Raw genomic sequence first — 25,801 nt, forward strand, 5'->3', positions numbered from 1 at the left:
TTCCTCATCTAGACTTGGCTAGTCAGGCTCCTTAAAGCCAAATATTACTATAATAAAAGTACAGATTTTGCTCCTTCAGATCTGCAGCTTTAACATTTTTCCCTAGGAAAGTCATCAAGTTGAGATGGCATTAAACTCCTACACAACCCTTCTAGAGAAAAGGCTGTTTTCTCCACATGATGTGTTCTTCAAAACAATTCTTTCAATGCCTTCTACCTTGGGTAAAAGAGATTCCAAAGAATACTGATAGATTGTAAATGATCACGCTACAGGCACCTTCCAGAAGGGAATCATAAAATACCCCAACAGTTCTGGTTAACCCGGGTTCAGGGAGTAAATGCATATTACTCTGCTGTGACTGAAAAACTCCTGGGAAAACTGATTGCACAACAGGAAGAGGCAAAACAGGGCTTACGAGCTTGGATGCACATGAGACTCATTCACTTACCCCTGACCCCAAATCTCAGAATAGAAATACTCAAGAGGAACACAAAAAAAAAATATGCTTGGCTTTGTGTAAGCACATGGAAAAGTATGACTTTACAGTATCATAAATATTTAATTACACTTTTATAGCACTAGTGATATCCTTTCTTAATTCAAATTCCTTTAAAAATTCCTACTAAAAAACCTCTTTAGAACTGTATTTCTGTTTTCCTTAATTTAATAAAGAGACTTATGGAAGAAATACTTCCATGAAGAACTTATTTCCCACTCCACATCTATTTAAGTTATTTTGTCTTCACAGGGATTGATCGGGTATCATTCCAAGCCAAGACTCTACAAAGTGATCTGTAAAACCTTTCTCTTTCCTCTGATGAAGAGTTTTTTGGAATGTAAAAGCCTGACTGCCCAGACTATTGTTGCATTTGAAACAGTGCAGTCTGCATTTAACTACTGCTACACCACACACAATTTCATTACTGCTGGGAAACCAGCAGAATATAAGGTGATATCCTTTCCTTTGCTAGTAAGTTCCCAGGTTTTGTTAAATTCTGTCAAATTCTGTCACTCAGTGCAGGTTTTTATCTGTTGCACACTTCATATTACAATCTTTTCAGAAAGTGAGCAACGTTCTGTGTATTTGATAAAAAAATAGGGCTGTTTAAAAAAAAACCTAGAAGTCCAAAACAAATATTCACACTTATTACTTCAGAGCAAGTAAATCAAGAAACACTGATGAGCTCATCATTAAAAGTTCCTGTGTGTCAGAGCCGCCCAGACTGCAACGTGATAACACAGAGAACCGGGCAACTATAGGTGGATTATCCTATTGATGTATTTGTATGTAGTCACCAGGGTAATGCTAACAGTTTGAGTAATAAGAGACATTAAATTAACTTCTACTATGCCATTTATGAATCTTACCCCTCTTATCATCCCAGGAAGCAGAAGCAAACTGCTGCCGTACTGAGACCTGATGCAGTTGCCTTTGTGTAAATGCCTGAAGGACAGTAAGGCTTAAATAGCTGCTGCTGTGAAGTCATGAGCTAAATTTGCAGCATATTTCATACAATGGTTCTCTGACATGGCAGCAATAAGAAAAACATTTGTCTCACTTTCAAGAAGTCTAAGGTAGTGGTAGGACTTTTCAGACTGGAATCACAAATCACTTAACACTCTGCAATTTAAAAAGAATCTAGAGGATGCAGGTTTTCCACAGCAGGGCCCCGTTAGGCTGCTGAGCCAGCTCGAAATCTTCCATGATCTCCTTGAATGCACATTCTTGGACTAAAATGCACGAAGTGGAAAAAGCTAAACGTGTAATGAAACAGACATACATGTATAAACCCATCTAAACATTTAAGAGAAATATCTTGTAAAAAGTCTCATTCAAATGATGGCAACATACTAAAGTGATTCTTTTCAAAACAACCAACTGTAGAAACCTACCAGGGGCGTACATTTCTGCAGCAGAGGCAATACTGTCAAAGGAGGAGGCGCAGGCAGCTGCTATTCACTCTGCCTAACAACTTTTGGCTTAAAGAAGTGGGTTGATAGATTTTCCTACTGCATCCACGTATTGTTTTCTCACATTACCAGTCACCTGAAGAATGGAAAAAAAAACATAATTCGAGAGTGGGTTGAAGGTATCAGTCAAGAAGTTAAAACTTGCTCGTCAGATAGAGTGAAGCTCCATCAAGCTACTGTCTCTGTGACAATTTGGTGAATGACTCTGCAAGCTCCTTTCAGTGCTAAGTAAAACAAGTTAAGTTTAAGATATATAAATCCCTAGCAGTGATGTAAACTAACCTGCTTCATTCTGTACTGAAATCAACTAAGAGGTATCGCAGCTCCATTCTGCATCTCGGATACGGGTACCAGCTTGGTCCAGAAGGAATTTATCAGTCTGCACCAACAGAGAGCAGAATCGAGATCAGGGAATGTGGCTGGCAGGTGTAAGAACTTCAGACATATCTGAATCAAAGATAAAAGTCCTTAAAAAAGCATTAAATAGTCCGAAAAAAATAATCTTTATTAACCAGATTTTTTTTTTTCTTTTAATAAAGGGCCTCATTTTTAGAAATAGTAGTGGTAATGAGGCACACGCAGTGGTCAGCAAGAGTCAGCCACAGGAAAGATTTTGGGAACACATCAGTGCTCCAGGCTCTCAGCTTTGCCCAATTCCATTTTCTCTTTGATGTCAGTAAATTATTCATCTTATTAGTTCAAGCTTTATCTTTTGATCAAACTTTTGTAATATATAATGTGGAAATTAGTTTCTTAGAGGGACAAGAGCTGTCAAATAGTAACCCATATCAGATCAACCCCAATGAAGTGGTAACAGCTTAGGACAAGTCAGAGCCAAAGTTGGAATTTCAGAGCATACGTGCAAATTATTATTTTTTAAAAACCACAGTGTTGACATTACAAGGGAAGAAAAGAGAGGAAAGATCATATCTTCTAAGCCCTTGATCAAATTACTTCATAATTCACCCACTAAACCTACCCCCTGATTCCCATCAGAGACAGCAATCCGAGACAGAACAAGCTTGTGGATTTTAGAGCATTAAGGGAGAAAAGGGAACAAACTACAATGTTGCAACTAGATCTCTAGAGGATGTGGAAGCATTCAGAGATACTTTAACTAACACAGCAATTTAATGGAATTTTTCAAATATAAAATAGGGGGTCAACTTGAAATGATCCACAATCTATGTGCAAACTAGGAGCACAGAACTATACAGTGTCTGCATTTCCTATGGTTTCTTTCAGTGAACTTTTTTCAAAGTAATTGCCAGAGATATTAGATTCCAGTATTTTGAAGATGGTATCTGGTAGTTCTTAATTTATCCGAGCCTCTCATCTTTGAAGCAATCCCGTTCTGTCTCAGTGCCTCATTTCCATTTTGCACATCCTATAATTGTGTTTGTCCTTTTGTCCTTTAAAGTTGACTTCTAAGAGATTCCCATCGTTAACACATCTACAAAGAACAAACAACTTGCTCCCTTCGTGGGTCCTTTAGTTGAGATATGATTATTAAAATAATAATTATTTTTCCTTACATATTTTAGAAAGTTGAAAATTGCTTTAAATGGCTCTTTTACAAAAAGTTGTGGGCTTGGACATTTCTTTCTTCTGGAAGGGATGTATGCTTTGCAGAGGTTTCAAGACCCTTAACCTGTAAACTAACTGGTTACATGGGTTACTGTTCACTTCATCTTCTATCAAGTCCTGGCTATTTTTAATCATATTTAAATTCTTACGGTTCCCCTTTGCATATTTAGGAACTCCTCCTCTCAGCCCAGAAATCTTATGCCGGGTTTCTAGAATTTCTTACTAGTTTTTTTTGAACATTTCACTTCAGCCCATCTACCTTGTTTCTCCTTTCTTAAATATACAGTGTTCTCTTTATTTTCTTAACGGCTAACACAAGATCTTTTTCTTCTTGGGATATGGACATGCTAACACTTTTTAACCTGTAAAACTAAAAGCTGGCAAGTCCTCACCAAGATAAAAAAACGTGAAAAATAACTCCCAATATTGAGCTATGCCTATTTCATGGTACAGACTCTTTTCTATATATGAAAGTATAAATAGTGTCCACAGCTGTGCAATTTATCCTTACCCATTAAATGTCTCCACAATCTTACAATTTCTAAAAGTGTCTGCATTGCCTACAAATGAGCTGCATTAATATAAACAGCACATGAGCAGCCAGAGAGCCTATAAAACAAAAGCCCTAAGTACAGGGCTTAACTAAACTTTAAAGTGTCACCTTCAGATTTAAAAAATAAGAGCTCGTAACTATTTCACAGTTGATTAATTTGCCAAGAACCCTTTCCAATGTTTTAATCCCACAATCTTGAATTCCTGGTTTATACTCCTTGAGAAAAATGAGAGCTTGTTTGAAAAAACATACAGCCAGCCATCTCCTGTGTGCTCTGACTCCTCAGCAAGCTCACGCACTGGAGATACTTTGCATCCTGCTGAAAGTTCACGAATTGTCTAGTCTGACCAGAACACCCAACACCCTCCCGAGAGCACAGATGATGAAATAACCTGCAAAGGCTGACAGCTTCAAACAAAGGATCAGGCGAACAGAGAGGCACAGTAAAAAACCCAACGCGCTTCACTTAACAGCACTTTGCAGAGGAATAAGCGAGACTAAAATAAGCTGTACATTGTATATTATCTCCATTTTAAGAATGAGCAAGTTTCTTAACCTCTTTGTCTCAGTTTCCAAGGCTACAAGTGAGGCATGACAAAGGCAGGAAGAAAACCCAGATAATTTTTGGCTCCTGTGTTTGGTTTGGGTTTTTTTTTTTTTCTTCTTTCTGCTGTTTAGTCATCTTATCTTCCTAAACTGTAGGCTTTAGTTATTTAATCATACATATTATTCTATGTGCTGCCTGGGGGTTTTTTTGGTGATTCTGATCAGCTTTCCTTTTTGCAAATTTGGCCAATTGTTTGGTGATTAAATTTGATCTCTCCTTGCTTATTATATGCACTTGGAAATAATCAAGGAAATAATACCCTGACCAATACTAGCTGAGGAAAGGACACATTCCTATAAAATAAAGTTAAACCAAACTATTTTTAAAGGTATGCAAATGATGTGAGAGAAGACAGGAAACCACATTTAAAGTGTAAATCAAACTCATTGTTTTGTAAAATTTCAGGAAAAGCTTTGAAAAATGGCTTTTTCTACTTTTCTCCCCCAGAATTTCTTTGTTCACTACAAAAGGAAAAACAAAGCAACAGGAAAATGATGTCCCTCCTCCGCAGAGAAGTAATGAAGTCTCCTCCCCCTTCCAAAGGGGATCACAGTTTGCCAGCCTTGGCAGCCACTGTAGTATTTAAAATAGAAATGAATCCCAAAATGCGATTTGGCAAACAACCGCTGAAATATTCAGTAAGTCTGTTTTCCCTCTTTTCCCCTTCCTTTCTACCACTCTAATAATATCTAGAGAAGCTTTCAAACACCTCCAAGATGAAACGCACACGTAGCAGGCATCTAGACAAAGAGCCCCATGAACTTTAACACAGAGGCAACACATGAATCAGACAGACCTATCTTTGTAAGTAGAGGGCTCCTTGTATGGCCAGTGCCCAGACTGCTGTGACATTTCAAACAGCTGTTCTTATCCTCACATACAGCTTTGGGTTTTAAGGGAGGCACCCTGTATGCCTTCCGAGTCCTGAAAGCATCAGCTGATTTCTCCCAGTTGATTTGTCATTAGTAAAAGCCAACACTATCACATTTTGTAATTGGCTCCATCCATTTTTCAGCATTTCCACAGCACAGTAAGTTTTCACCTACAGTGAGGTGAATCCCACACTCCAGAACACACGGTATTTTAGAGAGAGCATGCAATGCTGTGTTGAAAGAAAATATAAGGGCAAAAGACGGTAGATGAATCAGAAAGATATGAACCCTTCACAGGGACAGCCAAATGCACCGCCAGACTGAAGCACACTAGCTGGAGTCAGCATGCAAGAAACTCCTCCAGAATCAGCTGGTTTTGAAAAAGAATATTTAATATGAAACACAACTTGGCACAGGGTAAAAACAATAAGCCAGATGCCACAGAGAGCACATTTTACTAACGTAGGTAAGAAATTAGGTGTGAAGAAAACACCGCAGTTCAGTTTTGAAAAGACATTTTCATCAAGAGGAGCAGATCATGTGGCAGGTACAACTGCTATTTTATTGGACTTCAGTCTTTAAAACCACTGACTTCTCACTAACTAGGAAGTATTGTATATAAATTAATCTTATGCATTCACAGAATAAAAGGAGTTAAGTACTTCTGAATCAACAAAATGTTAGTTTTAACATGCAGCTACCCAGCCAGCAGGCTGCTTCTTATAGCAATTTCAACTTCTAAGATGGGCAAAATGTTTTCAATGTATGTATGCAATAGCATCACACTACCAAAATATTCCTGTTTGGTACCTTGCAATGTATCTCCAGAAAATTTCCTCATTCAAACGGTAGAGAAACTTCTCAAGTGTTTTTAACCAATATTTTGTCTTCTGTATGTTTTAACATTTTAGAATTTTTATACTCCAATCCTGAGGTCTGACAGTCATTTCTACTTTGCCATCAATGAAACTGTTCACAGGCAGCATCAGGAAGACTCAAAGATTGATTTCACAGATTGTTAGTCCAGGCAGTGTTTGTAAACTGCTGACCCAAAGCCATGGAGAATTGCTGGGGCCTTGCGGATCAAAGGGAGACTTACAACTTGCTAGACAGTTTAAATTGATTTGAAACCTGAGGTTTGCCTGTCAGTTTTTCCTAAAAAAACTTGTAAAAGAGCTCGTTCTAAATGAGTCATATTAGCCCACACAAGCAAATCAGCACATTGTTCTGATTTCCCCTCCCTCAAAATGCATCATGTTCTTTCAGTACAATATTACTGCACAAAGAATTCAGGACTTGCCAAAAGTTACCAGCAAGCTCTAATTTCAGCAGTCATTTTCTGTATATTCTTAAATCAAACAAAAAGTAAATCAGCTTGCAAAAAAACAGACAGTACTTCAAAATCTCCAACACAGATTGCGAAATAAATCTCTGCAATAAAGTATTAGCCAGATCAGCCTGCTTCAGAACCTCAGTGCTTAAAGAGCCTTATTTTCTTGCTGCAAGATAAGACTGTGGTGCACATATGAAAACTGCTGTGCAAAAGAAATGACAAAAAAGCATCAACTAATTTTCCTGTAATTTTAATGCAGTTCATTGCTACTAAATGTTTCAGACAACGGTATTTCCACTTTGCCTTTCTGGCTGCTGTTTCTAAGTGATTCAGCTCCACAAGTGAGAATGTTTGCATTGTCAAAGTTTTTGTCACTGTCAGCATTCTGTTGAGAACACTATGCCCTAGTTTAGATTTCAGTATAATTTACAGAAGAGTTAAAAAAAAAAATAATTCTGGGTGCATGTCATTCTGCCAATCATTCTCATCTTACCAAGCTTCAGTCCTGACCTGACAATACCAAAAGACCTGAATGCATGCTCCTACTTTGCAGACACCCTGCTTGATTCCTTGTCACAAACCATGGAAAAAGTGATCTTGAGGTCAACAATGAAACTTGAAAGTATTTACTCAGTCTCTGACATGGGAGTTTAAAGGCAGGATCTTCCATAGCCTAAAAATGGCACAACCCTATTTACTCTAGGTGCTATTCTCCTATCTTAAAATGGAAATTTCTGATTAGAACAATCTGAAAACTATGCATCATCCCAGTTTCCATGTTTTTCCTGTTGCCAACCAATACAGAAATTAATTCCAAAGATTACTCCCAAATCACATGCTAACTTTAAGTATTCAGCCATGAGAAAAGTAAATACCCAACAGCAGGTCTGACTGCAAGCTTCTGATATGCAGTGTAGCTCTTCCAACTCACAGACAGAAATATTTAACTAGAAAAACCTACAGTTTCTCTGAACAGACCATAACACATGACCCGGCATGTGCTTTGACAGCAAGTTATACAAGAAAGATGACAATACAATGGAGCTGCAAAAAGAAAATATAATAGTGCCAGTATAAGCCTCTAGAAATACACTTTGTGATATAAACCCATAAATCTTTACTATTTGAACTAAAGACTTAAACCTCTTTGAAGCAGTTGCCTAACTCAGTCTAACTGCTGAGGTCAAAAGACATACCCATACTGTATTATGGCAACTAAATAAATATTTACCATAGCTATTCTCAAAAGGCTGGGTTAGTGAAGTGTGTAAGACTATGTGAGTGTCCTGGGTCCTCTTTTAAACACTGGAATAATTGACTTCAAGCAAGCTTTTAGTTCTTTTATTATTAAATCAGTGAATTATGGTGTTTTGGATTTTGCGTGGAGATGGTTGAGAAAGCCACTCTACTGCCTATCTGCTTCCAACACACAGACAGCTGGGATGTTCATTAAATGTTTCCTCTACCAGCACTTTAAAGGGAAAAAACAATTAGCAAACCAAAGTCAGACCAAATTTCTGGAAAGAGATGGGAACTTCAGTCACACTCCCCCGACAGTGAAAGGCTAGGTTCATAAGCTGCTATGAGGAGTTGTTAAATCATTGTTATCTTCTGCTGCTCTACTCTGCAGATAAAAATGGATTCTTCCTGAAATATGAATGTAACCGGAGATTTAACACTACTTGCTAAAACAGCATTAATAGCCGCTTCAACACAAATACGTCTGTAAGATACACACATACACGTCCACACAAATTTGAGTTCAGGCACACAGTTTTCAGTATGAAAAGAATAAATGTCTCCTCTGAATGAAAGTTTGCAGAATACATTTCTTCCCAATAACACTAAAAAGTTGATTTTGAAAAATTAATCTTTTATTAACCTGGGGATTTCAGTGCAACCTGTTGTAGAATGATCACATCTGTCCAAAATCTTCATGGTATTTACAATCAGACAGTCCTCTTCAACTATTAACAGAAATTATGTCTTAACTTCCACAAATACTAACACGGATCTGTTTTCTATAAAAGTATAAATATATGAATACATGTAAGATATGAATTAGCAGAAGTTGGCGCATAAAAGTGCCAGAACTGATTAGTTTGCAGAGACAAACAACAAAATAAACCACAGCTCTAAAATTGTTTCTTCAGTTCAAGGACCATTTTTCTCCCCCCAAAAGGCATATTCTCTTTTCTAAGTCATTGCCTTTTTGCCAGATTCCAAAGTAGGCCCTTCAGCCCCAAGTCTGCTTTGTCCACTTGCCTCTCACTATGAAGAGAAAAAAGAAATAAAGCAGAGAAAATGAGTAATTTGAACAAATGTTCCAAAAACTAACAGCTTCCATCTTTTGTGCCAGTATTTTCTCGGGAAGTTATAATTTTATACAGAGCAAATTCAAATGATTTTGAAATCTAAAAGTACTGAAGAAAATATTTTCTACTCAAAAGATTGCACATTTAAGCCTCTCCTATGAACTGTAGGGGACTATAGGTCTTACAGAGCTAGAAGACAGGAAAATCTCTCAGGTTTTACAGGGCTACAAGCAGCAAATATTTTACTAAAACCAAAACAAAAACCTGAGGTCATGGTCAGAACTTTAAAAACATAAATATTATGTAATAAAAAGCACAAAGCTCAAGAGAGTTGCTCATCTGAAAAATATGCAAAAAACCTTTCAAAAGGACACATTTATTCCAACACATCTTAAAGAGGCAGAAGAGATTATGTTCCCTCTATTTTCACATTGGGTACAGCTTTTCCAAAAGGAAATGCTTATCACCAGTCCTACATACCCTGTAAAACAGTGCAGACATGTTAGGGTTGCACCAATTAGCAAAGCAACATTTAGAAAGATAGTTATCTTCATAATGAGAAGTCTTCACTTTTCTCTCTCATGGAAAAAATAAAGAAGGCTGACTTATATTTCAATACTTTTTTCCCCTTATACTAACAGCTAGATTTCTGATTTTTCAGGTACCACTCAATTAATTTCAAGAATCATATCCCTTTTGCTCTCTGCATATTTTCTGGTCTTAAATGACACTGTCATGTACACCCAAGGATATGAAAGTGATGAGTTAATGTGATGTATAGAATGCGTTCCTTAACAGCCTGAGAAAGGTGCCTCGTGAAGATATTATTGTTCATTCTCCTTGTACTTTTTAAGCTCTCAGAATACAAATTGAGGTTTAGTTCATCTCTCAAACTAATGAAGAGAGTTTCTTTTTTGTGGTGTGACAGCTCTCCCATCTAAGCTAGATCATAAAACAACTGCCAAGAAAAAAATCAAGCATGTTCAAGAAAAACTGCTAGAGGTACAGACTGATGACTGCAAATGCACCCGAGACAGCAAGTCCCCCCTGATTAGTCCTAGGAGGAGACAGGAGTTGCCCAGGCTTTTAACTGTCCACGGGATATAATTTTTCAGAACTCTTGAGCAGATTATGCAGGCAGGGCAAGTATTTTACTGTGCATATCTAAAACACATTTATCTTCCCTGCAGAACAATTACCCCTGAAGCTCATAAGCAAGAGAGCTAATGGAAAAACAGTGATGGCAAAGAAGCCTTGAACCCTGTGGCAAAACCAACTAAGTTAAAAGTAGCTGGGACCTACAGATTTAAAATACCTAAGTTACAGACATTTTGTAAACTAGCAGGAAAAAGCCAAATAAAAATTACAAGAAACCCTCTATTGCCTAATGTTCACAAAAAGGAAAGAAATAAAATTTTTAAATTATAATCAAAACTGTTCCCATATCACTTGAAATACAAGTTTGAATGGACAGGCATCTCGCTTCTTAGAAGCAAGAGAAAAAAAGAGAAGCCATACCCATCTGCTCTAGAGAGACTGACTGATACAAAGACTGTCCTGATGAATGCTCCTCTATAATGAATACACTAAAAACATAACAACACTATGATTTGTGGAAAAGCAGAGCATACATTTGTTTAGAAACTGATACTGATTTTCAATTATTTCACTTGTTCAATTTTTTTTTTTATCCACAGCTCAGCTATTTGCATTCAGCACAATCACGGCAACTATGAACCAATACCGGGTGCTTATTTTTCCAATATATTTTCAACCTTTTTTATTATTTCATGGAAAAAGTGCACCAACTTTTTTAGCCAGCAGAATATAAAAAAACTTCAGTATGTTATCCATACAATAGAATTGCAGGGACTACTGGCTGAACTTATAACCCACTCTCAGCAAGCAGTGCTTGCCACTGAAGACAACATTATTCATTATATGGATTAATATTTCCTGCTGCGTTCTACAGATTTCATTTTGTTTGGACATTTAACAACTTTTATATGAAGGCACCCAAAGTCAGCTTTCTACGTAGACAGACCGAGACCTGCTGAGAATTGCAGGTACTCAACTCTAGGGGGGAAAAAAACCCAATTATGTAACATTTGAAATCTTAAGAAATCTAATTTCCGCTTATATTTAAATGCTGTTGCTTTGGTATTTCACCTGTTTAATGTTATTTCCCATGAGAATGATTAGTGTGTGCATGAACCTTCCATCAAGTGCCCTGGCAGTTGCGTAGGAATATTTTAGAAAATACTATTACACAGCCTTTTCCATAATCTCCTCTGTAGGGGGTTGAGCAGAACCCCCGATAACCCATATTGGTTATCTTTTTCAACATGTTTCTATACAACACTGTTTCTCCGTCTGCAAATTTGGCTTCAAAAGATCTGTCCCTTGCTATCTCCATTGTTCAGGAATAGCTCTGTTGATTTACACTGATAAACGAAGATAATGTACAACCATAAGCAATGCGGAGTCAATCTGCAAAGGATAGAGTAGGAAAAAAGCCTGCAATGTTATCACCATTATGCACTACAAAGAAAAATTACAGCCTTGTAAAAAAAAAAAAGGGGGGGGGGGGGGAGAAGAACTAGAAATGGGATTTTTTTTTTTCCTAATGTGCCACTTCTTGCTATTTACAATATTAAGCAATCTAGTCTGATTTGCAATACTGTATTTAAAGAACGTATTTACTGAATACCATCCTGATGCTAAGTGGCAATACCAATCAGAAAGGAACCTGATTCAGCTGCTCTCTTTGAAAGCAACTGCACAAACAAGCAAAACAATCAAACACTTCTCACATTCCAACAAGCAGAAACCCAGAGATAATTACACAGAACACAGGAGCACTCACCATGACTAAAGCTCCAGTGCAGCTGAGGAATCTCCGTCTAACCGCTTTGCAATCTCACCTTAAACCTGCAAAGCTGTCGCAGGAGATTTTTCATGGCAACTGTTACTAACAGTATCTCTCTATCAACTGCTAAAAACAGGTACTTTATATACCAGAGCACAACATTCCTTCTGATGTACCAGTGTCTGAATAACTCTATCCTAAAGGAACCATCGTTGGAAGAGATTGGCTCCCACCTGAAGAAGATAAGTGGGTTAACTTGTAAGGAACCATGAACCAGCACCTACCTGCCAACAGGTTCACGGAGCAAGATGGCAATTACGATACCGCAGCCAGAACCAATACAGATTACAGGGTAAATGAAACGTACGTTAAGCTCTGCTTGTACTGACATTTTGTCTAACAGGGATACTGCCTTTGCTGTACAAGAAATACTTACTAGGCAAAATTCATAGGCGCAGGAGCACTTCATGCTTCAGCAAGCTTTGTCCTAACATGCCTTCGTTTTCTGCACTCCCCAAGCAATCTTTTCCAGCCAGAGATAGTGACCTTTAAATAGGAGTCTGCCTCATTATAAGAAGGCCTGCCATACTTTAAAAATGTTGTTACAGTTGAAAGATACATTACTGACAGCTTCATTAGCAGCAGAGAGGTTTGAGACTTTCTTGCTAATTATCTGATATTCCATTCCTTTAAACAACCAAGTTTAAAAAAAAATTACCACATTATGAAACCATAATTTTACAGATGTAATGCGCTAAAATAGCCAACATTTATGCCTTGGTTGTATACTTAACACCAAGTTCAGCAAGCTGTTGCACTGACTACAACAGAGTGCGAACTGTTGCATGATCAAAGCACACGTAACCGATCACATTGAGAGTTTTCATGTGCCCCACAATTCTCTACATCTTTCCTACGAGCTATCCCCCTGCTTCTAAAGATCCAGAATGTCTACGGTTTACAGTACAAAAGTAAATAAATGAACTGTCTTCTCCAAAGATCATTCCAAACAGTAGGACTCATGCTCCTTAACCATATAGCTACAGACCCAAAGTCTGAGACTGGAGAATATTGTGCAACCTGTTTTTAAGCAAAACTCACCAATCTAGACAAGGGAGGCAGAGAAAGACAATTAGCAAGGCTTAAAGCAAATAGAAAAACAATTACACAACATGACTTACTCCTCCATGAAAAACTCCTATACTAATATTTATTCTCTCTGAGCTTGTATCTATTTGCATTAAAATTCAAAGTTTATTAAAGCAATATTGATCTAATTCTGAGCCTTAACAGACAGAAACAGTGATTTTAATGTGGTTCCAAATGGGTTCAGGGGTTACACTGCGCACAAGACTATTAGGGGCTAATACAAGGTAAAGAGAAAGGAAAACCTTGCCTGAGGTAAACAGCTGCTAAAAGACTGTCACTCAAGGACAGTTTCAACAAGAGCTGTAGGATTTTTAAGCATCTCTGTTACCTTCATGTATGTTTCATGCATGTTTCCGAATTTACTGGCCAATCTGGGGGGGATTATATATTTTTTTAAAAAACTGTTCTTGCTTCCTCTTGCCGCATTAAAAAAGCCCACAGAAAGGACACCAACAAGTACAAAAGCAAAACAATGATACTCACTAAGAGGCTATTTGGCAGCTGTGACAACAGCATCTGTGATATGTACAGCGACTTGTAGTAAGAGGAAATATCCATGGAGTCCACGTAGAAGGATGTCTATATTTGTCCATGTTTATAGCGTGCATTTAAATGTCTTTCAAATACACATGAAGGTTTTTCTGACAGTAAGAGCCTCAGAGCTGGAAGACTGGATATAAATATATACATACAGAATTTACATCTTTTGTATTATATACTGTCTTCCTCCTTTGGTGAGCTTTGTAGAAAGGCCTGTATAAATACAGGCATGCATCCAAGAAAGACATCTTGGGATTGAGATCTGCACTTATTTAATGATTTTTACAAAAAACATGTAAGGTCAAACTGTGAATGTATCACTAAACAGTTTCCTATAGAACCTGTATCAAATAATATAATAATCCAAATCTGCATAAACACCACTAAGGTTGCATTTGGCAAATTATGTGCTAGTAGCAATATTTTCTGAAATACCACTAACTTTACGAAGTCAGTGATCTTACTTTTTAGCATCACACTGAACCGGCGTCTCAGACAAGATGTTACTAAAACAAGTATTGCTAGAAGCCTACAATGTTTAGCCTGGCATGGTTTTTATCCATTTGTTTACTGTGATTTCAAAACCTTTGCTAAGAATGTCTCCTGCAGTCAACAGTGACTGCATTAAGATGGTTGAGCATTTTTCAGCATTTATGTTTAAGTGCATGTAAGTTTTTTTTAACTCAAATGTTACTCTTAAGTAAAATGTGGGATAAAGCCTACAAACTGAAAGGTTTTTAAATGTCTTACCCAGGTAATATTTATAGGGTTTTGCACTTTTAAAAGGATAAAATCATTTTTTCTCCATGTTGAGCATTTCATTTTATGGGGAAATTAAACATTCCCTGCTATAAAAACTGGCAACTAAGAAAAAGACTCCTAAGCAAGAAGAACCATGAATTCTGAAGGCATTTTGAGGTACAGATAACAAGCGAATGCTGCTAAACACTTTTACGGACCCTATTCACACAGCTTTTAAACATAAACATAATTATTTGGTGATCAAAGTGGAGATATTCAACAAATTGTAATCAATTGTAATCTTTGTTACTGCTCCTGTGATTCATGCAAAAGCATCCGAGTTAAGTCCAGGCCCATAGATGGCAGGTTTGAGTAGCAAGCCTACTAAGGGACCTACTATTGGGAGATTTTTCCAAGTGCTCACGCAAAAAAGAAACTAGTCAGGTGACAATTTTCCCCAGAATCAAAGAATTTTAAAAAAATAATAAATTGGTTACAGATTGATTACAAAATATTTCTCCAAGTGGAGCGGTTTAAAACTGATTTTGTACTCATCCTGCACAGCAATATGTGATTAGAGGGAGAAGTGGTGAACCAAGGGGATTCTGCAATTCTATTGTTCTTGTTGTCATCTGAACACACAAACCCCAAAGCATTTGTGGTAAAGCAGTTTTGTAACTCAGTGAGTTAAGATGGTAACTTTTGTAATAGCTGATGGGCTCCCATAAGAAAATCAATTTAAAGAAAGTGACCTCAGAGCTACACCCACTGCGTACTTTGCCTGACTGTTGAATATGTGGATAGAGGAAATCTCAAATCAACTCAGTCCACTTAAAGAGATATGGGCCAAGAAATTGCTTTAGTGACTCAGCCACTTATCTATCTTTGGAAAAAGGAAGACTGAAAATTTCTCACATGGCTGATCACTTCTGCTTATGATTTGGAAAATCCAAAAGCAAACATAAAGCCTACAACACTAAGCCACAATTTGTTGAAACTGTAGCTCAACCATTGGACAACTAATTAGAATTGTTACCAAGTAAAACCGAGTCATTTATCCTTGTTACTAACACCGCAGAAACACTAAAGCTCTCATATTCCTCAGCATAAACTGTTTACTTGTTCCGCTTCACCCCGCTTTAAAATAGTGAAAGTCAACTAGCAAGTCTTACTCCAGTTTGCAGTCTGTATTTTTCCACTCTAAATTTAAAACTGTATGGTAATGGCAATTCTACATTATTATGCTGATACATATGAAACAAAGTATTTCAGCCTTAGGCCAATGAAAATCCCAGTGCAATATGTAGTCCTTAAACGGTGGTCACGTGTGGGAGCACAGAAGGGTGGGAGAACTGGTAATACCAATAAAAACTCTCCAGATGAGGTCTCCGTACCAGCCTATCTCAGGTAACGCTAGCACAGAAAGCGGCCCCACGCTCCATCAACCCCTTCTGGTATTAGCATGGAGAATCCGAAGCCTCTTTCCCTTGGCTGTGGACTGGGGCCATGCATCTTCTCCTCCAAAATCCATGTTACTTTACATACATACAGAGTGGATTTTGCCTCACTGGTGATTTTTGGCTGACACTAACTGCCAGTAAACGCTACATATGGCTTGCAAATAACTTGGCGTTGTTTCTTTGAACTTTGCTTCAACTAATAAACCAAAACATGTTTAAAATATTATGACTTCTGTAGGTTAAAAACATCTGGAGTTATCACATATTAATAGCAGAAAGATAAGAAAGTTTTATTTTCAGTTTCCCCATGTCAGGTGTTTCCTTTACAATCTCTTTTCACCTCACGTATACTCCACAATGTTCACAGCGCTTTGCACAAGTGCAATACTATCTCCTCATTATACTCATGTCATTTGCATTTCGATATCCTGCTCATACCCGAACGTCAGCTATGACACACCGACTACACGGGAGGGAGCAGCTCGGCAGGATTCCTCGGGAGCTGCAGCAGTACAGGATGTGGGAACAGCGTGGAAGCTGGCAGGAGACAGACCTCATCTCTGATCCGTACCTTGCAATCTCCAGTTTAGACTTTTTGGGCTGTATTTTCAAGGGCTGGGGGAGAGAGGGTCTAACAGTCATACAAACAAATAAACCAAAAAAAAAAGGGGTATTGAGTTAACACCACCTGAAATCCAATCTCATCAGAAAGCAACTAGAACAAGAAAAGCAGTGACAATGAGTAAAGCTGCAGATGCCTTCAGAAAAAAAGGGGAAAGAAAACATGGGCAACCAGCGGGGATGGGAGGTCTAATTCTATAATGGGATGAGGGGCAATCCCAAGAAAAAGGGAAACCTAAGAGCAAAGGCTAAACAGGAAAAGGAAAGAAAAGACACAGGAGTGTAAATTCACCAACAAGGGAGAGAAAATATGCTACAACTTGTTACAGTAAGCTTTTCACATACATGTTTTTCCCAGCACGATGCAGAAGGTTAACAATTCTGTTAGTTACCAATGTCTGTGACCCTAATCAATAATGTACAATAGTTACCTTAATATTTTACTATCCTGATTAGGCAAGAAAACATTTAGAAGCCATTTAGCCAAATAGCATCCTCTCCTTATTTTTCTTTAAATGATTAATTCCTACTAATTTATTTATTGAGAAAGTAAATAGAAAAGAATACATACTTTGGTAAATACGCTTGCAAGTAGATTCTCTAAAGAGCTGAAAAGTCAGAAACACAAATTACTTAAGAGGTTGAAGTGGTATTTTCCCTCCTAGCTCTCTCTTTTGCTGAAGCAACAATAAGACTTACTGACACACAGGGAATGCCTCTGTTTCAAAATAACCATATATTTATTTACATGGTTAATGTATGCTCTAAAAGAGAAGGAAATGCACACATTGCATCCAGGAGCGAAGCTCGGTCTCTTATCAATTGCTTGTTTCCACACGTGTGCATCTGGCAGAAAGGCCAGGGAGGAAAGTCTGCTGGCTCCTTGCTCTACAGCTGGTACCTCCTACCCAAGGCTTGGGAATCACACCCTACCTGCCACTGCTCTTCAGGTGAGGAAGAGGCATCTCAGCCAACCAGAACAACCCAAAAAAGTCATTTAGGAAGTCTGTGAATTAAGTTATCTACACGAGATATCCTAACAACAAGGAAAATCCATCATGAAATGAATACATAAGATTAATCATGGAAAGTTACTCATGGAAAAATTGGTAATTCACTTCTTGCATAGTTCCACGTTTTAGAGAACAAAATGAGGTTTTCCTGAAAACACATTGGAGCAGTAGCTCTGCCAGGAAGATGCTTCATCTGGATAAATCATTTTAGCTACTCTACAGACAAAACCTTTTAAGCCAGTGTGAAACTAGATTAAGAGCTTTAACTAGTCAAACCGACCAAATAAAATATCCACAAGTATTTCCTGCTCTGCTACACCACTGAAATCAAACTGTCCAGATGGGGTTGTAAGTCAACCAAAAGTCACACAGAATTAAATGCATCTAATTTTTAAGAAAGGTAGTTGTTCAGCTGGCAATTTTACACAAGTTTAAGTAAACTTTCTAACTATAGAACCTAATTATTGGAATTCCATAAAGCCTTGGCTCCAACTGTGTGTTCTTTCCTTCCTGACCATATATCTTGTGTGTTATTTTTTTCCCCAAATGCCCGAGAATAAAGCGCTTTAGCAGACATCGGACAGCCTTTGGCCACCACAAGTAAGGGGAAAAACTTTGGAGCCCCTTATGAAAAGATTAAAGAAGGAAAGCCAATCTCCACAAAATAAAATGGCAAAGACCTAAAGCAAACAGAAATGTTCTCTATTAAATTCGAGGTCAAAGACCCACCAGGCAACACTCCTGCTCCCTGTGCTCACCCAAGAGCAGCCTGGCCATTAAGTGTTAAGATACCAGCTGCCTGATAACTAACTAATCACCGCAGTGTATTTACATCGTCCCACTTACTGTCCCGATGCAAATCCCAGCTTTTTCAGTCTGGTCTCAACTTCGCGCGCAATAAAAGCGGGCAAACGCACCGACCCACCGAAAAGTCCAAAATAACCTTCAAGAGAAAAGGAAGCCCCGAAAGCCCGAGAGGAGGATGGAATGTAGCTGTATACACGTATACACTGACAACACAATGCCTTTTAGGACAGAGCCCCGACGGGGACAGCATCCACCTGGCACCTACAGCGGCTTCACCCTCCTCAAATTCCTCGAAGGTGCCGGCTCCCAAGCGGCGCAGCGCTCCCCGCCCGGCTCGGCCACCGCACACTTACCACAGGATCACGTCCCACAACTTCCAGCCGAGGTTGTGGGCAGAAGAAACCGCCCTTCGCCGCCGGGGAAGGGGGTGTGTGTGTGCTGTCGGCGGCGACCCGAGGGCCCAGTCCTGCGGGGGCCCCGGGGGCGGCTGCCGCGGCGCCGGCGAGACCCCCTCAGGAGGGGCGGCTGCGCCCGGCCGCTCCCCTCACACCCCGCCGAGCCGCGCCGCGGCCCCTTCCCGCTCCCCCCCCGCTCGCCAGCCTCGTTGAGGTAAAACCCGACGAGGCCGCCGCCCCCCGGCCTCCCCTCACGGCGAGAGGCACCGTCACCCCCCTCCCGCCACCCGAGCTCGGACCGGCCCCTCACCTGGCAGGGGCTCCCCGGCCCCGCGGCGCCTCCCGGGAGGCAGGAGGCTGGCTCAGGGCCGGTTCCCGCAGCCGCCGGGGCCCCGCGGAGGAACCGGCTGCCGGGACGGTTCCGCTCGGTTCGGGACGGGACGGCTCTGCCACCGCCGCGCCCGCGCGCAACAACCAACTCCGGGCGCCGCCGGCCGCGGCCCGGCCCCGCCTCCCCCGCGCGCGCACCGGAGGAGGGGGAACCCCTACCCCTCTCCCTCCACCCTCACCTCGCTGAGGCCTCCCATTGGCTGGAGAGCTGCGAGGGGGCGGGGCGCCGCACGGCCAGGGGGAGGCAGGCGGGGCCAGAGCAGAAAAACTACAGCTCCCGGCGTGCCTCGTGAGTAGCCACCCCTTTTAAGTTCGCTTGTGCGACTGCGCAGGGGAGAGGTTGTGTTCTTTCGCCTGGGGGGCGAAGATAAGTAGTCCTGGTGTGTTGTTTGAACTGTATTTTTGTGCCTGGCTGCTGGCTGAAGAGGGGGCCTGTGGGTGCTTCCGATCTGGTTGGGGCCTCGCTTGAGCCAGGTGCGGGGTGTGTGGTGTGTGTCTTCTGAGAGGGCTGCGCTGAAGCTGAAGGCGGAGGGATCCGAGCGGGCTAGGGGGGGGATGGTGAGGGGGCCGCGCGCGGCTGAGGGAGGCGGTATCAGCGGCGGCTGCGCGGGCTGAGGGGAGCGAGCTCCGGCGGGCGGGCGACCCCTCGGCCCGGCGGGAGAGCCGCCCTCCGGCAGGTCAGTAGGGAGGGCCACGGGTCCTTCTCCTCTACCCCTATCCTTGCCCGGGGTGGTGGAAAGGGGCCGGCTGACGGCCCCTCTCTCTCCGCGGCGGGCAGCGGGGAGCGGCCCCCCTCACGATGGTGCTGGCGGCCCGGGTCTGGCCTTCCCCAGCCCTCGGGCCTGGCGGGCTTCACCCCCGGCCGCCCGCCCGCTCTGCGCCCCTAGCTCGCCGGAGGGCTGCCTGATTGCTGCGGCCCGCCGGTGGGGGGGGGCTAGGAGGATCGCGTTGGGTGAGGGGGAAGAGCAGGGTGAGGGTCTGGGCACTTGGCTTTCCGTGGTCTTCCTTATAACCCTTGCCTCTTCCCTCGGCTCCCGTAAAGTAGTAAGAGGTAATGATATTTGATGTGTTTTTAATTCTACTCATTTATTGTTTCATTACGTCTGCTTATTGTTCCCTTGTCAAGCAGGTCATTTATCGCAGTATGGTTTGCTAAGATTTCTTTCCAGAATGGGCATTCACATTCAGTTGCCTGTTCTCGAGGAACTTGTTTCTTATCGTTGAGGTAGCAAAAAAAAGCCCCAAGCCTACAACTGAAAACACTGGAGCCACGTGCCTTGTGAGGCGCCATTCATTCGAGTCCCCTGAAATACCAACACTAGAGGGAAACTGGCCTGGGCCTGGCTTCCTCGAGCCAAGTGAAGCTGCTTATTGTCACAGTGTTGGGCCTCTGAAGAGAGATAGGAGTAGATGTGGAGCTGGCTGTTGAAGATATTGTAAGGAAAGAACCCCAAAATCATCTTGAGAGTGAGAAAGATTGGTGTCACTTGGTGTTAACTTAGTGGCGGCTAGGAAAATGAGAGAAGGCAGGACAAATACAAATCCTCTTTTTTACTCAGTAGAAAAAAGGAAAATCCTGTTCACAGAGAAAGCGACCTGCTTTTTAGAGAAGTGGCCTCCAGGTTTTTTTGGCTGCACATGCCTATCAGTAAAAAAAAGTTTTTAGCCTGCCCAATGTATGTATATTTATTGATTTATCAATTATATACAAGTACTACTGTACTGATATGTACATTATAAAAAAACCTTAAAAATAGAGGTTAAGAAAGGGTAAGATAAAGGTGAAATAAACGGTATTTTAAAATAGTGTTTTTTAATGTTAGAAAAAATGTTTTCTTCCCACACCTCAGTGGATTGTCTTGAATGTGTGACTCACTTTGGAGACCACTGTTCTCCAGCACTAAGGTTTCAGAATTTGGTTAGGACCACTCTCTTCTAAGCAAATAGAAGCTGGGTGTCCTGTCGGTGCTAGTGCCATTGCAGGGGAAGTTTTAATTGGTTTACAGTTAATGCCTTTTTTAGCAGGCAAAGTCTTGTTAGATCTTTGAAAACATCATTATTTTCTGTAGAAAGTAAGTTGGACTAAGCTTGGCTAAGGCCACGTAGTGACAGAACTTGGCACAAGAATCTGGGGGGGACCGTGCTCTAGCAAGTTTGTGTGTTATTCTGAAGTGATGATTTCTAATTTCATAAGAATATAAACATAGCCAGCTATTGAAAACAAAGAATAACAAAAAATTTATTTTCATGACTTTTTTTTTTTTTTAAAATCCAGGCCATACGAGTAGGGACTCAAGCTATCTGTATTTGAAGATAATAGTGAAATGCCCCTTTATCTTTTTTGTTTTCTCGTACACCAAAGCTTTAGGCTTGTTAGAAAGGATGAGATACTCGGCATTTCTGGAACTATACCAGTCATTGGCAAATACTGTAACTTTAGAGTCCATTAAATTGAGGAAAATTGATTAAATTTTTTCTGTCCTTAGAAATCTGGCATGTCTTGAAGTTGAGATTACTAGTTCTAAGGAGATCTAGGCTTAGAAATGGTGGCTAAAGCAGAGTATTCAGATTAGTCTGACAATTTCTTAAGTTAGATTTTGCATAGGATACTAGCAGTTTTCAAAATAGAAAAATCTGGAGATTGTGTGGTCAATTGAATGTTTTTTTCCTTTGGTTGCTCATGGTGTGGTACAATAGATGGTAACATGACAGATATGCCTTTTATGGCTTGGAAAGGGAGAAGAGAATCATGTTTCTTACAGGGATGTTTCTTTAGCACCTGAGAACAGGCTTTAGCTCTTCTATGTGTACCTGACTGCTAGGAGATTGCTGTAAAAAGTTCTAATGCTTTGCAATAAAGCAACCAAGGGGAGAGGGATTCTTACTGTCTTCCATCTTCTGTTCTTGCAGGACATCTTCCCTTGGTGAGCTGAGGTTTTCTGTGTCTGATGGCCAGGGACTGCGCAGAAAACTGAGAAGACGTGCTGATTTCCCTGAGTGCTTCTGGACTTCTGAATGAAAGCAGTGACTGTGAGCTGTTTTTGCTTTGTAGTCTCGTCAAAAAGTTCCTCGTAGTATCAGAGCACAGGAACTGAGAAAATTGTAAATTAATGTGTTCAAGTTAACTTTCTAAGCTTGCTTTGTCAGTGTGTCGGTTCACAATGTATTTAAATAACGGGTCACTTAATATCAAGGTGTGCCAAATTGTCAAGGTATACCTCCTCACCTGCTAAAGCAAGCTCAGCCTTCTGTAGTAAATGCTTCTCTTTGATTAAATTGGATTTGTTTTAGGGCCAGTTCTTGGATGAGTTTTTTTTTCAAGCTTACTCCTGACTGGACAAAAGGTTGCAGACAAATTTAGAGCATGTTTCACTAAAACAAGCCGATACAGGCTTCTGAATTCCTGCTGTACCTCCTGTCCTCCCCAGGCTGTGGTTGAAAAACTTAGGCACTCCCACTCCCCTTTACTGAAGTGCGCTCAGAGCTGTGCTGATTTTTTTTTTTGAGTATTGTGGCATGTGCTGTGGGAAACTGTTAGATGTTGGAGCACAGGTGAAGAGGCTGCACTTGTAATAGTGGGGATACTCTTCTGATGATGATCTGTGAGAGAGAAGGGTAACTCAAGGGAACATGCATGTACTATTTTGAGGACAGTAGGTGAATGAAGAAAGGTTGTATTTTTCCTTTTTCCTAGTTGTTCGTGTACCCTAATAAAATGCCCTTTCTGTCAGTAGTTTGATTAGCTTTGGAAAGCTCCCAAAGCTAGGTCGCTTTCTGCATTCCTTTAAGCTTTTCTCTTTTTTTTTACTTCCATGATTTCCCCTGGAAAGAGAGGAGGTCTATTTCTTGCATTCATGGGAATCCTTCAGTTCTTTTTAAGACATGAGGAGTGGTGGATAAAAACACTTTGACACTAAGTGTTCACTTGGCATGAATTTACTAAGAACAATTTGTTTTTAGAAACCACTATTACCTTCCCCAGTGGATTTGTTCAGGAAAGCAGGTATGGTTCACTGGTGTCTACTTGAAATACACAGCGCAAGCGGTAACTAAAGCTTTTGTTAGTAGCGTAGGTTGGCCTCCATTGGCAAGATCTGCAATGCTGGCCATGTTGTGTTGTTGTGTGACTACAGGACTGGCTGGTTCCTTTACCAGTGGTGTAGTTGCTCCAGCGGCATCGGTAGCACAGCCATTAGAATTTACTGTGTGTAGTCTGATCCTGGTCTTTGTGTTTTGAGGGCAAAACACCTGGATCCGAGTTTGTACATGTACCAGCGGTGTTTCTCCCTATGCCAGGGGGATAGGTCAGGTGGTAAGCAATTTAAAATGGACTAGCCTTGTAATAGTCTCTTCGATATAATGGGATTGTTGGGATGTATCAATTAAAGCTTTCTGTATGCAAGTTAATCTCACAGAGGGTTAATTCTTATTAAAGAAACAACTTGCAGTGTTTATACATATCTATTAGGGACAAACCCAAGACTGATCTGTTTCTGAAGGGCTACTTAATAATAGTTTGATAAGGACAGCTTATGGTGAATTGCAGCTAGAGCTAGTTTTGAATGACTGTTTATCTGGGAAAATCTTCATTTTGCGTTACAGGGGAACAAAACAGATTACGTTGGAATAACTGAATACTTCTTTAAGTTCTAAATTTATTAGGAAATCTTCCTTGTTCCTTGACCTTACTCTCGCAAATGCTGAAGCACTTTGAAGAAAACTTGTCTTTCAGAAATTAAATTAGGAACATTACTGACTAGCTTTTTTTAACAGTAAATATGTTAAATGGAAGCTGTGCTAAGTTGTCTTCAAAGAGGCTTATTAATGATTTTGATCCTAAAAACAAGTGATCCTGTTGTCCTTTGCAGGAGACTAGGGCAATGGCTAACTTTGGCTGACTGATTTCAGTCTTTTGGACCATACTTACTACATGGCATACAATGAATAAAAAATTAAGCCTTATACCTTGCTGTTTCTGAAATTGTTATGACTTGGTTTGTTCATACTGTTTCTTGAGGTAAAAGGGAATCTAGGACTTTGGAATGTGTCTTTTGAGCATTATGGCTGGGATAAGTAATGAGGTAGGCAGCTGACACACTGAGCCTGTAGTTCAAGGATAGCATATTACGATAGCATGAAAATGGAAAGAGCTGTTTTAGTCAAAAGACTGAGTGGCATAAAGGTTTTTGTACTGATGGTAAAAATGTATGAAGTACATAAAAGAATGAGGATAGTGGAAGTGCAGTTTTTAATTGAATTCAAGAATCTTAAGACTGATGGAATTTATTTCTGAATGCTTTTTCCTTTGTTTTTTTCTTCTGCTAACTAGTGCAGAACACAGGATTTTTTGGGAATTTAGTGTGTTACCAGGGGAAAGTCTACTTTTGTTGGTATGTTCAAATATGAAAAGATAAATTCATAGCTTTAATTATACAGTAGTGTCTGAGGGATTGTGCGCAGCCAAAAGAAACTCTCAACAAAGTGTTCTTAATTGCCCTTCAAAAGGTTTGTCATCTGTAGAACTTGCTAGGATTTTAAGTGCTGGTATTTATCACTTGTGCTTTCTGCTTGGGAGTGTCATTCTGAAGGAGCTTGACCCAGTGAATCTTTGCTGCTATCACCCTCTGATGCTAGCACTCGTGCATGGTTCTGGAAAATTGTTTCGAAGAGCTTATGAGATGAAATTTTTTTTGTCTAGCTGGTAAATTAGTTCAAGGACTTGGACAAGTTGAAAATCAAGCAGCTTGCATGAACACTAGCGTATTCATGGGGGAGGTGAGCGTGACTGGTTGTGAAGAAGATGGGGAAGTGGTAAGGCCTATGGTTTAACTGTAACATAAAAATGTATGAGGTTTGAAATTGAGCGGCAACTTAACCTTAGCTGCTCTGGATCCATACTGATGCAATAAAGAGTTGCTGAAAGGCCAGTTCTGTGCCTTTGCTTTATCCTGATGCTTATCAGATTATGTAGCAGTTCAGGGGATGTTACTGTCTGGAGGGGCCATTGCTTTGCTTCCATTTTAGCCCCCTGAATTAGCCTGCTGCATTTGTGTGCACTGCTTCTGCCTCAAGAGAAACAGATATGTGGTTTGTGGGAGGAGTAGGACAATCCCCTTAGGTGCCACTAGCTGTGATGTGAAATTAAACTGCACTAGGTAACTAGCTGCCCAGATGGTGCAACTGTTAACTGGTTTGTTCCCTTGATGTGGTAGATGTCCCAGCAAGTGCAGGGAATGAGAGAGATTTGGGGATTTTTTAATTTTTTTTTTTTTTTTTTTTTTTTTAGAAAAAACAAGCTTAATGGATGACTAAGGAATGCCTTTCATTATTAAAGTGGGACCTAAATACGCACATAAGCCTACAGTACAGTTCCTTGCTTTAGTTGGATGGGTTCTCATAGAGGCTTAACCCAATGGTAGTTAAAGCAGGTCTGACTTACCTGTCTGTTCTGTAGTTCCTTTTATTTCAGGTAAGCAGTGTGACGTGATTTAATGGGGTTTTTTTTTTGTGAATTTTTGTTTGTTTGTGTTCTTAAGAAAAAAACAGTTTGTTTCTCTTGGAATTCCCATGGCTGCTGT

General features: G+C 40.3%; 2 protein-coding genes across 2 annotated transcripts in view; one reads left to right on the forward strand and one right to left on the reverse strand.

Moving 5' to 3' along the window:
• The window catches only part of PEAK1 (pseudopodium enriched atypical kinase 1), a 116,916-nt gene extending 97,591 nt beyond the window's left edge, over nucleotides 1-19,325 (reverse strand). The window contains exon 1 of the mRNA XM_074156047.1: nucleotides 19,144-19,325. The gene's annotated coding sequence lies outside the window, so the exon portion shown is untranslated. The remainder of the gene's footprint in view (nucleotides 1-19,143) is intronic.
• Nucleotides 19,326-19,796: 471 nt separating this feature from the next.
• Nucleotides 19,797-25,801, forward strand: part of HMG20A (high mobility group 20A) — a 45,373-nt gene continuing 39,368 nt past the window's right edge. Inside the window, exons 1-2 of the mRNA XM_074155698.1 lie at nucleotides 19,797-19,900; nucleotides 22,134-22,253. The gene's annotated coding sequence lies outside the window, so the exon portion shown is untranslated. The remainder of the gene's footprint in view (nucleotides 19,901-22,133; nucleotides 22,254-25,801) is intronic.

This window comes from Numenius arquata, chromosome 11 (genome assembly GCF_964106895.1).
Source record: "Numenius arquata chromosome 11, bNumArq3.hap1.1, whole genome shotgun sequence".
NCBI lineage: Eukaryota > Metazoa > Chordata > Aves > Charadriiformes > Scolopacidae > Numenius > Numenius arquata.